At 38.6% G+C, this 8,873-nt stretch overlaps 1 pseudogene; it reads right to left on the bottom strand.

Moving 5' to 3' along the window:
* Nucleotides 1-6,671: 6,671 nt before the first annotated feature.
* Nucleotides 6,672-6,787, bottom strand: LOC114229620 (U2 spliceosomal RNA; annotated as a pseudogene).
* Nucleotides 6,788-8,873: the final 2,086 nt, after the last annotated feature.

Genomic DNA, 8,873 nt, shown 5'->3' with positions numbered 1-8,873 from the left:
TAATGTTTCTATTTCTCCCTCTCCCTTCCTGTCTGCTTGTTCTATCAGTTACAAAGAGTAGTTTGTTAAACTATCCCTGTATGAATGTGGCAATTTTTGCTTTATATATCTTGAAGCTGTTATTAGGTGCATATAATGTAGAATTCCTGGTAAGATGAAACTTTTGTCATTATGAAAGGATAAAACGAAGTGCCATTGGTAATGCTCTTGCCTTCAAGTCTAATTTGACTAAAATTAAAATACTACATCAGCTTTTCAGGTATTCATGTGGTACATTTTCCAATCCTTGTGCTTTCAACATTATACACACACACACACACACACACACACACACAGTGGCCAGATTATTATGATCTCTGATTCATAATAAGCTGGCCACTCAATATATATATATCTTAGAGGCCCGGTGCATGAATTCATGCATGGGTGGGGTCCGGCCAGCCTGGCCAGGGGGAGGGGACATGGGTAGTGGGCCGGCCTGCCTGCTGGTCGAACTCCTGGTCGAGGGGACAATTTGCATATTAGCCTTTTATTATATAGGATATACACTGAGTGGCCAGATTATGCGTTCAGAGATCATAATAATCTGGCCACTCAGTGTGTGTGTGTGTGTGTATTTAAATTTTTATTGATCTCAGAGAGGAAGGGAGAGGGAGAGATAGAAACATCCATGATGAGAGAGAATCATTGATCTGGCTGGGGACCAAGCCCACAACCCTGGCATGTGCCCTTGACCGGAATCGAAGCTGGGACCCTTCAGTCCACAGGCTGATGCTCTATCCACTGAGCCAAACCAGCTAGGGCTCAACTTAATATTTTTATATTTAAGGTGTATCTTTTATCCAGGCTGCCAATCTTTGTCTTCTCATAGGGATATTTAGTCCAATTAAAAATATAACTATTGATACATTTACTTATGTCATTTTACTGTTTGCTTTTGTCCTGCTTTACATTCCCTTTTCTTTTCAAACATTCCATTTCTTTTAACTTGTTAGTTACATTAACTATTGTTTTAGTAGTTTAGACATCACATTAAAGTTCTTGGTAGGGTGTATTCTACTTCATGGGCATACACTTCATAAACTGTAAAACCACACAAGTTCAGATACATATCAACCCCGTTTCACAGATGTGGAAACTGAGAAAAGCAGCAAAAGTTTATCGACTCCCATATCAATGATACTTACCATTACATAGATTTCATGATGACTCCATTCTTTCAAGTATCTTAGTTCCCCTTGAAAACTAGCTCTATGGACTTTCAATCACTATCTCCTAGTTACCTAAATTCTGGCTGGAGGGTTTTAAACTTTAAAGGTTACCCTGTATATGTCAATTTTGGGGGGTGGGATGGGTGGCTCTTCAGGATCTACCATTCTTCCAGGACATAGGATCTAAATCCCTAGTCATCCAGGATGCTTTTATTTCTTCCATCATTGATTCAGCCACTGAATTCCTGTTACTTCTATTCCATTCCTGCTAATTCCATGCATATAAACTCATGCATGCAGCATACTACCAACATATTGGTTTTTTTGCTCTCACACTTGCCCTATTTTCCTGTCTTACACATGACTTCCAGAAAATTTGAAACTGCCCTTCCTCTGGAAGCTCCCTGGTTTTCTAATGGCTCTGTATAAAGCAAACAAGCCACCGTAGGAATGAAAGTAACTGTGTGTGACAAGAGGTGACTGTTATCACAATTCTTATCCATTTCAGCATGGCGACACTACTCAGTACCCTTTATTTTAGGAGTTAGCACAGGGCCCTGGTCGGGGAGCTGTGGTCACAGCATTGTCCCAATACACCAAGGTTGAAGATTCAATCCCTGGTCAGGGCACATACAAGAACCAACCAATGAACGCATAAATGAGTGGAACAACAAATTGATGTTTCTCCCCATTCCTCTCTAAAATCTATATAATAAAAGCCCAGTGACAGTTACAGTATAACGACCAGTTGCTATGATGCACACTGACCACCAGGGGGAAGACATTCAACGCAGGAGCTGCCCCTGGTGGTCATTGCCCTACCACAGCCGGGGCACTGCTCCACCAGAAGCCAGGCTGACGGCTGGCAAGCACAGTGGCGGTGGCAGGAGCCTCTCCCGCCTCCGCAGCAGCGCTGAGTGGCAAGCCAAGTGGTAAGAAGCAAGCAGGTGGGCGATTAGGAGCAAGGGGTCCCAGATTGCGAGAGGGATTCCAAATTGCGAGAGCGCAGACCGGGCTGAGGGACCCCCTCTTGCCCCAAGAATTTTGTGCATTGGGCCTCTAGTCAATCATAAAAATATTAAAAGTTGGCACAGTATAGCAGCTGCATGTTACTCCTACCAGAGAAAGCAAGACCTGTGGTAAGAGTCGTATTTATGATTCATGATTTTCTTCCCTGACAATGCCTGCTATAGAATTCAAATAGAACAGAAGGAACACTTGTTTAGCATCAGCAGGGAAAGCACCTTTTCTGTTTTCCTTTGAGAACATAACTACACTTAAATCCTGTTTGGGGACATTTGCTGGTATGTATATAATAGGTTAATATTTGGGGACAGGTTACACACAATTACAATTCTATTTATGGTGCAGAGGTACTTATGAATCTGAGTGAAACCACTACTCACACCTTGACTTTTTAAAAAGCAGCTTTTATTTAAGAGCAGTTTTAGGTTCATAGCAAAACTGAGTGGAACAAAGTTCCCATATGCCCCATGTCCCCACACATACACCTTTTCATTCTCAATTGCATCTTCAATTAATTTGCTTCAATCATTTGCAAATATTTCAACATTAATTCTCACATTCTTTCAATGTTACTCCTTGCATTACTTGTGTTGACCTCTTTTTCCGAGAGTATATTGATATATTCTATATACAGGGTGAGGCAAAAGTAGGTTGAGTACACAAGTTTATTCTTGTGTTATTTATTATTGTATTGTTTTCCATATGAACAACTGTAAACCTTTGGTCCACCCTGTATATTATATAGAAACTTTTCAGTTATGGTTACATGGATAAATTCATTTCTAATGATTCTTATTCAAGTGTTACATCAACTATGATTTAGTTTGGAATTCTAAAAGTAGGAATAAAATAACTAATTCCAGCTATATGATAGCATGAGATCAAGACAATGCTAGATTCTGAGTGAAACTCATTTGGGGTGTGTGTGTATGATATGTCAGTGATACAGATACACATGAATTCAGGTAACTTCTTGCAGCAGTTATAGTGGTCATCCTTGATATTTACATGATATATAAGTTTTTACTTTTCCTAAATATTAAACAATGTGGATTCAATGGATATTGTAGACAAAATGCTCCCAGAGGACTTGCTCTTAGAAAAACACACACAAAGATTTAGTATACCGGCACATTTGTATTATATTAACAAAGTACAGAGGTGTAAATATGCACAAAAAGTAAGTGGATATCTGTTGTGATAGAATTTTCCCAAGGCAGTTTGAGAACATTCTCACCTACCTGAAGCCCTAGCACAACAGCTAACCTAAGTCACATTAGGGATACCGCTACTCCTCACCCATTGCTCCAACTATCGAAGTAATGTAGGGTCAGTGTAGGAAATTTGGATAAAATGAAAAGTAAAACTAAGAACAATTATTGCTGACAGTGGATTCCTGTGGGGTGGAGGGCTACATATCATGAGGGATTTTTTATGAAATCTGATCATGGGGTTTCAAAAATGTCTTCACTGTGGTGACGGGCCGCTTGGTGTGCTGCTCTCCTTGCAGCATCTGCACGTTTCAGAGATCTGAAATTTGGCCTCCGGTCGGTCCCCTTCTCTAAGATGTTAAGTCTTTATCCCTGTTCACTTATTTCATTGGCCCTAAGGGGAGTAGTTTCTTCCTGCAGTTGCTACTTCTGCTATACCTGAGTTTCATGTTAACAATCCTTTTTATTAAAGGTTTCCCTCATTGATACAATGCTGAAAAGGCCTTGGACAAAATTCAACACCTATTTCTGACAAAACCACTTCAGAAAGTAGGAATTGGTGGATATTTTTAACATAAAATACTTACCTCAGTCCTAAAGTAGCATCATATTTAATGGCAAAACATTGGAGACATTTCCACTGAGAATAATAATGAGGCAAGGATGCCCTTATTTCTATTACTATGCAATATTGTACTAGAGGTATTAAGCAATGCAATTAGGCAAGAAAAAATGAATCAGAAGCACAAAAACGGGTAAGGAAGTAAAACCATCTTTAGTTGAAGGTGACATAATGGTACACCCCAGAAAGTCTTAAAGAATCAATGAGCCCCAGCTGGTTTGGCTCAGTGAACAGAGCACTGGCCTGCAGACCGAAGGGTGCCAGGTTGCGATTCTGGTCAAGGGCACATGCCCCGGTTGCAGGCTCAATCACCAGTGGGGAGCGTGTAGGAGGCAGCTCCATCAATGATTTTCTCTTATCATTGATATTTCTATCTCTCTCTCCCTCTCCCTTCCTCTCTGAAATCAATAAAAATATATTTTAAAAATATCAATGATAAAATTCAAACAATAAAGGAACTAAGATAGGAAAGCATAGAATTAACACACCGAACTTAAGTGCCTTCATATCCTAATATAACCAGCACACAAGATAGAGAAAATCCCATTTCAACAGCAACAAAAAATATTGCATACTTTAGGAATAAACTTAAGAGATATGCAAAAGCTATGTAAGAAAAATTTAAAAACACTCCTGAAAGAGGCTAAAGCAGACTGTTCTCGATTAGGCTTAATATCAGAAAGATGTCAGTTAACTAAAATTAGATCCCAATCTCACAAATGCAGAAGAATATATTCCAAATGGATCAGGAATGTATTTAAAATTAAAAATGAAACAAACTAGAAAAAACAAACAAACAGGTGAATTCATCTTTAACCTCAGTATAGAGAAAGGCTTTCTAAGTATTCACATATAATCGAGAGGCAATAAGAGATTAACAAAGTTTACTATGTAAAAAATGGAAGCTTTCACATTACAAAAACATACTATAATCTAAGCCAAAAGATAATAATTAGGAGACACTACTTATAACACATATAACAATACTTAATATATAAAGAATTCTTAAAAATTGAAAAAGGACCAAAAATCCAATAGTAAAATGAAAATAACATGAATAGACTGGTCATAAAGATATTCAAATGGCCATTAAATGAAGAGATATTCAACCTCATTCATAGCTAGAAATGCAAATTAAAAACTACTCTGAAACATAATTTTAAATCTATCAGATTTGACAAAAATTAAGAGCATGACATTCTGATGGCAAGGCTGTGGGAAGAGGCACTCTCATGCATTCCTACTGGGAAAACAAACTGGTATTATCCTTTTGGAGAATGTGGCAATGTCTAACACAAGTGCATATCCACTTATATGTTGACCCAGCAGCCCTACCTCTGAGAATTTACCTGAAGGAAGATACATCCCAACAATATAAACACATATATGCACAAGGTTATTCAATTGCAGCACTGTAATGGCAAAATAGTGGAAATTGCCTAAATGCCCACACATAGACAAGTATTTGAATAAACTCATATATTCACAAATTGGAGTATTATGTAGCTATTAAAAATTTCTTTTAGAGAAAGATCTCTATGAATTGGCAATTTCTATGGTATACTGTAAAGCTCACACACACACAAGAGTACAATATGCTACATTTCATGTAAGAAAAAACACCCATCCATTTATTTTTTTAAAAATAGGATAAACTGGATACCATAGACACATTAGCTATAGGTAATCAGGATAGAAATGACAGAAGAGAGTAAGAAAAGATAGTTCTTTTAGAACTATGCTGTTTTACATGTAAAAAAAGTTAAGGAATGGGCAGGCTTTATGAAATACAAATTAACTGCATTACAAATGAGTAACATAACCATACTGAAAGGGGGAGCAGAGAAAAGAACCAGCATAACTTTGTAAAACAGTATTTTTTTAAAATTTTTATTTTTAAAAAGGGAGAGGGAGAAACATCAATGATGAGAATCATTGACTGGCTGCCTCTTGCACACTGGGGGTCGAGCCTGCAACCCAGGCATGTGCCCTCGACCAGATCGAACCCGGGACCCTTCAGTCCACAGGCCAATGCTCTATCCATTGAGCCAAACCAACTAGGGCTGTAAAACAGTATTTTGATTATGGAATGAGACTAAAACAAAAGAACCATATGCAAATACTGCACTGGTTTTTCATAGGAAAATATATAGATTAGTAGTTCTGAAAACTACTTTGTATATTCTAGAAATTAAGCAATTAAGTGAACATATGAATCTAAGTCAGATTTCTTACTGCTGGATAAGAGATATAGAAAGGAGAAAGACTAGAATGAACTGTGGTGTTGGTCTGGTATAGGAAGTATCAGTATGAACTCATGGAGACACACACATACAGTACACATACACATAGACGTATATACACATACATTTTCTAGCTGTTAAGCAGGCTAGAAGCAATACCACCTTAGTACCAATGAGTTAATACACATTTAGTGCCAATTTTGGTTTCTGACTACTTTCCTCTGGTAAAAATGTTGAAGAGAAAATGAGTCCAGTATATCTTCTGGTACTAAAAATTAATAAAGTATTTTTTAAAAGGCTGGGTGTGTCAAAAAGACCTGAGTGTCAAATGATTTTTTTTTTATTTTTTCTGAGTTGCTGAGTTTTTTTCTTTTTAAATCTATTTAATATATTGTCCTTGGATAGACATATCAGATATTAAACTGATAAGAACAGATACTACACTTGGTCTTAGCCAAAAGTTCAAGAAGCGATAAATGAAAGGAGTTTGCATGGGCAAATCTGGAACATTTTGAGTAACAAAACAATGGTAATAATGAGTTATAAACTACAGAATAACATAATACTTGAGCCCATGATCAATAAAATAAAGGGGACTCTTCCCCCTCCCTACGTGGGAGACTGTACTTGTTCTTCAAAAAATCTCCCATCTTTGCTATAAAAAAAAAAAACCAAAAACTGAATAAAGAATAGAGAAGAGCCCTAGCTGGTTTGGCTCAGTGGATAGTGTCGGCCTGCAGACTGAAGGGTCCTGGGTTCGATCCTCAAACCTTGGCTGCAGGCTCGATCCTCAGCACTGATTGGGGTGCGTTCAGGAGGCAACCAATAGATGTTTTTCTCTGTCTTCCTTCTATTCTCTCTAAAAATCAATGGAAAAATATCCTTGGGGGAGGAGTAACAAAATAAAAAAATAAATAAAATGCTCATATAAAAAAAGAGAAGTAGAATTTTTACTAAAAGTAGAAAAAGAAATAGAAAATCATCATTTCTCAAATAGTACACTAACAATCGTTTCAGGAAAGAATCCAGGGGGTGGGCAGTATGACTGCCTACCAATTAATGGGCAAAAGTATGATGAGAAAGAGGATACTTATATCATCCCAAGAATTTTCCCACAAGATATTAATTGTAAACCCCAATAATAGATCTTTTACAAATTATTGGCCTGTATTTTTCAAAACATCTAAGGTCATGAAAGACAAACACAGAAGTGTCCCAACTAAAGGAACTAAAGAGAGAAGACAATTAAACAATATATGATAATGAAGTGGATCTTTGACTAGGGAGACATTAGGGGAGCAAATGATTAAATCTGAATAAGGTCTGTAGAACAACAGTATAAGATGATGTAATAAATAAAAGTATTATAATAATATTAATCTCCTGATCTGGACAATCCTACCTAATAAAAGGGTAATATGCAAATCGACTGCACCTTTGCTAAGCCCAAGCCACGCCCACCAGCCAATCAGGGTGAGTATGCAAATTAACCCAAGATGGCTGCTAATTTGCATACACTGAGGGAGGGAGGGAGGAGTGAAGACTGAAGAAACCATAGAAGGAAGAGGGAGGGATAGAAAGCAAGGCGGCTGCTGGAGGGAAAGCGCAGGCAGCGCGTGCAGCCACAGAGGCAGGCAGGGGCAGGTGGCGGCGGCAGGCGCGGCGGGTCGGGGGAGTGGAGTGTGCAGCGGTGCTCAGGGCCGCGGAAGCGGTGGCGGCACCCACCGCAGCGGGAGAGGTAGGGGGATGGGAGAGGTGCCGGTGGCGGGAGGGAAGCCCGCAGGAAATCTTGCAGGAATCTTCCTGCGAAACGGGCCCCTAGTTGTTCTATAAGAGGTTAACATTTGGGCTTAGCCGGTTTGGCTCAGTGGATAGAGCGTCGGCCTGGGGACTGAAGGGTCCCAGGTTCGATTCTGGCCAAGGGCACATGCCTGGGTTGTGGGCTTGATCCCCAATAGGGGACGTGCAGGAGGCAGCCGATCAATGATTCTCTCAAATCATTGATGTTTCTATCTCTCTATCCCTCTCCCTTTCCTCTCTGAAGTCAATAAAGATATATATTAAAAAAAAAGAGGTTAACATTTGGAGAATATGAAAATACCTTATAATTTTCACATATTAAGTCTGATTTTTTCAAAATGAATTAAAAAAAATTTAAAGTATTTTCACTTGACCAGAAAAATAACTAACAATCCCTCCCCAGTGTGTCAAGCTAATCTTGATCATTAAAAGAAAAAACACCAAAAGTAGAAGAAATGATACAAAATAGAAAGTCACAGCTTCTATTTGTAATTAGTCAAACAACATATGAATCCTAATTCTAGGTTAAGTTCAATCATTCAGTTATTAAGATCTGAACTATTGGGCAACAGCATTAAGAAAATATATCGAGCCTGACCAGTGTGGCTCAGTGGTTGAGTATTGACCTATATGCACCAGCAGGTTGCTGGTTTCAAGGCTCAATCCCCAGTGGGGGTGCGTGCAGGAGGCGGCAGATCGATGTTTCTCTCTCAGAGATGTTTCTATCTTCTCTCCTTTCCTTTCCCACTAAAAATCAAAG

This window comes from Eptesicus fuscus, chromosome 3 (genome assembly GCF_027574615.1).
Source record: "Eptesicus fuscus isolate TK198812 chromosome 3, DD_ASM_mEF_20220401, whole genome shotgun sequence".
Lineage (NCBI taxonomy): Eukaryota > Metazoa > Chordata > Mammalia > Chiroptera > Vespertilionidae > Eptesicus > Eptesicus fuscus.
Note: the sequence above shows the minus strand (reverse complement) of the source record. Positions and strands in the feature narration are given on the sequence as shown.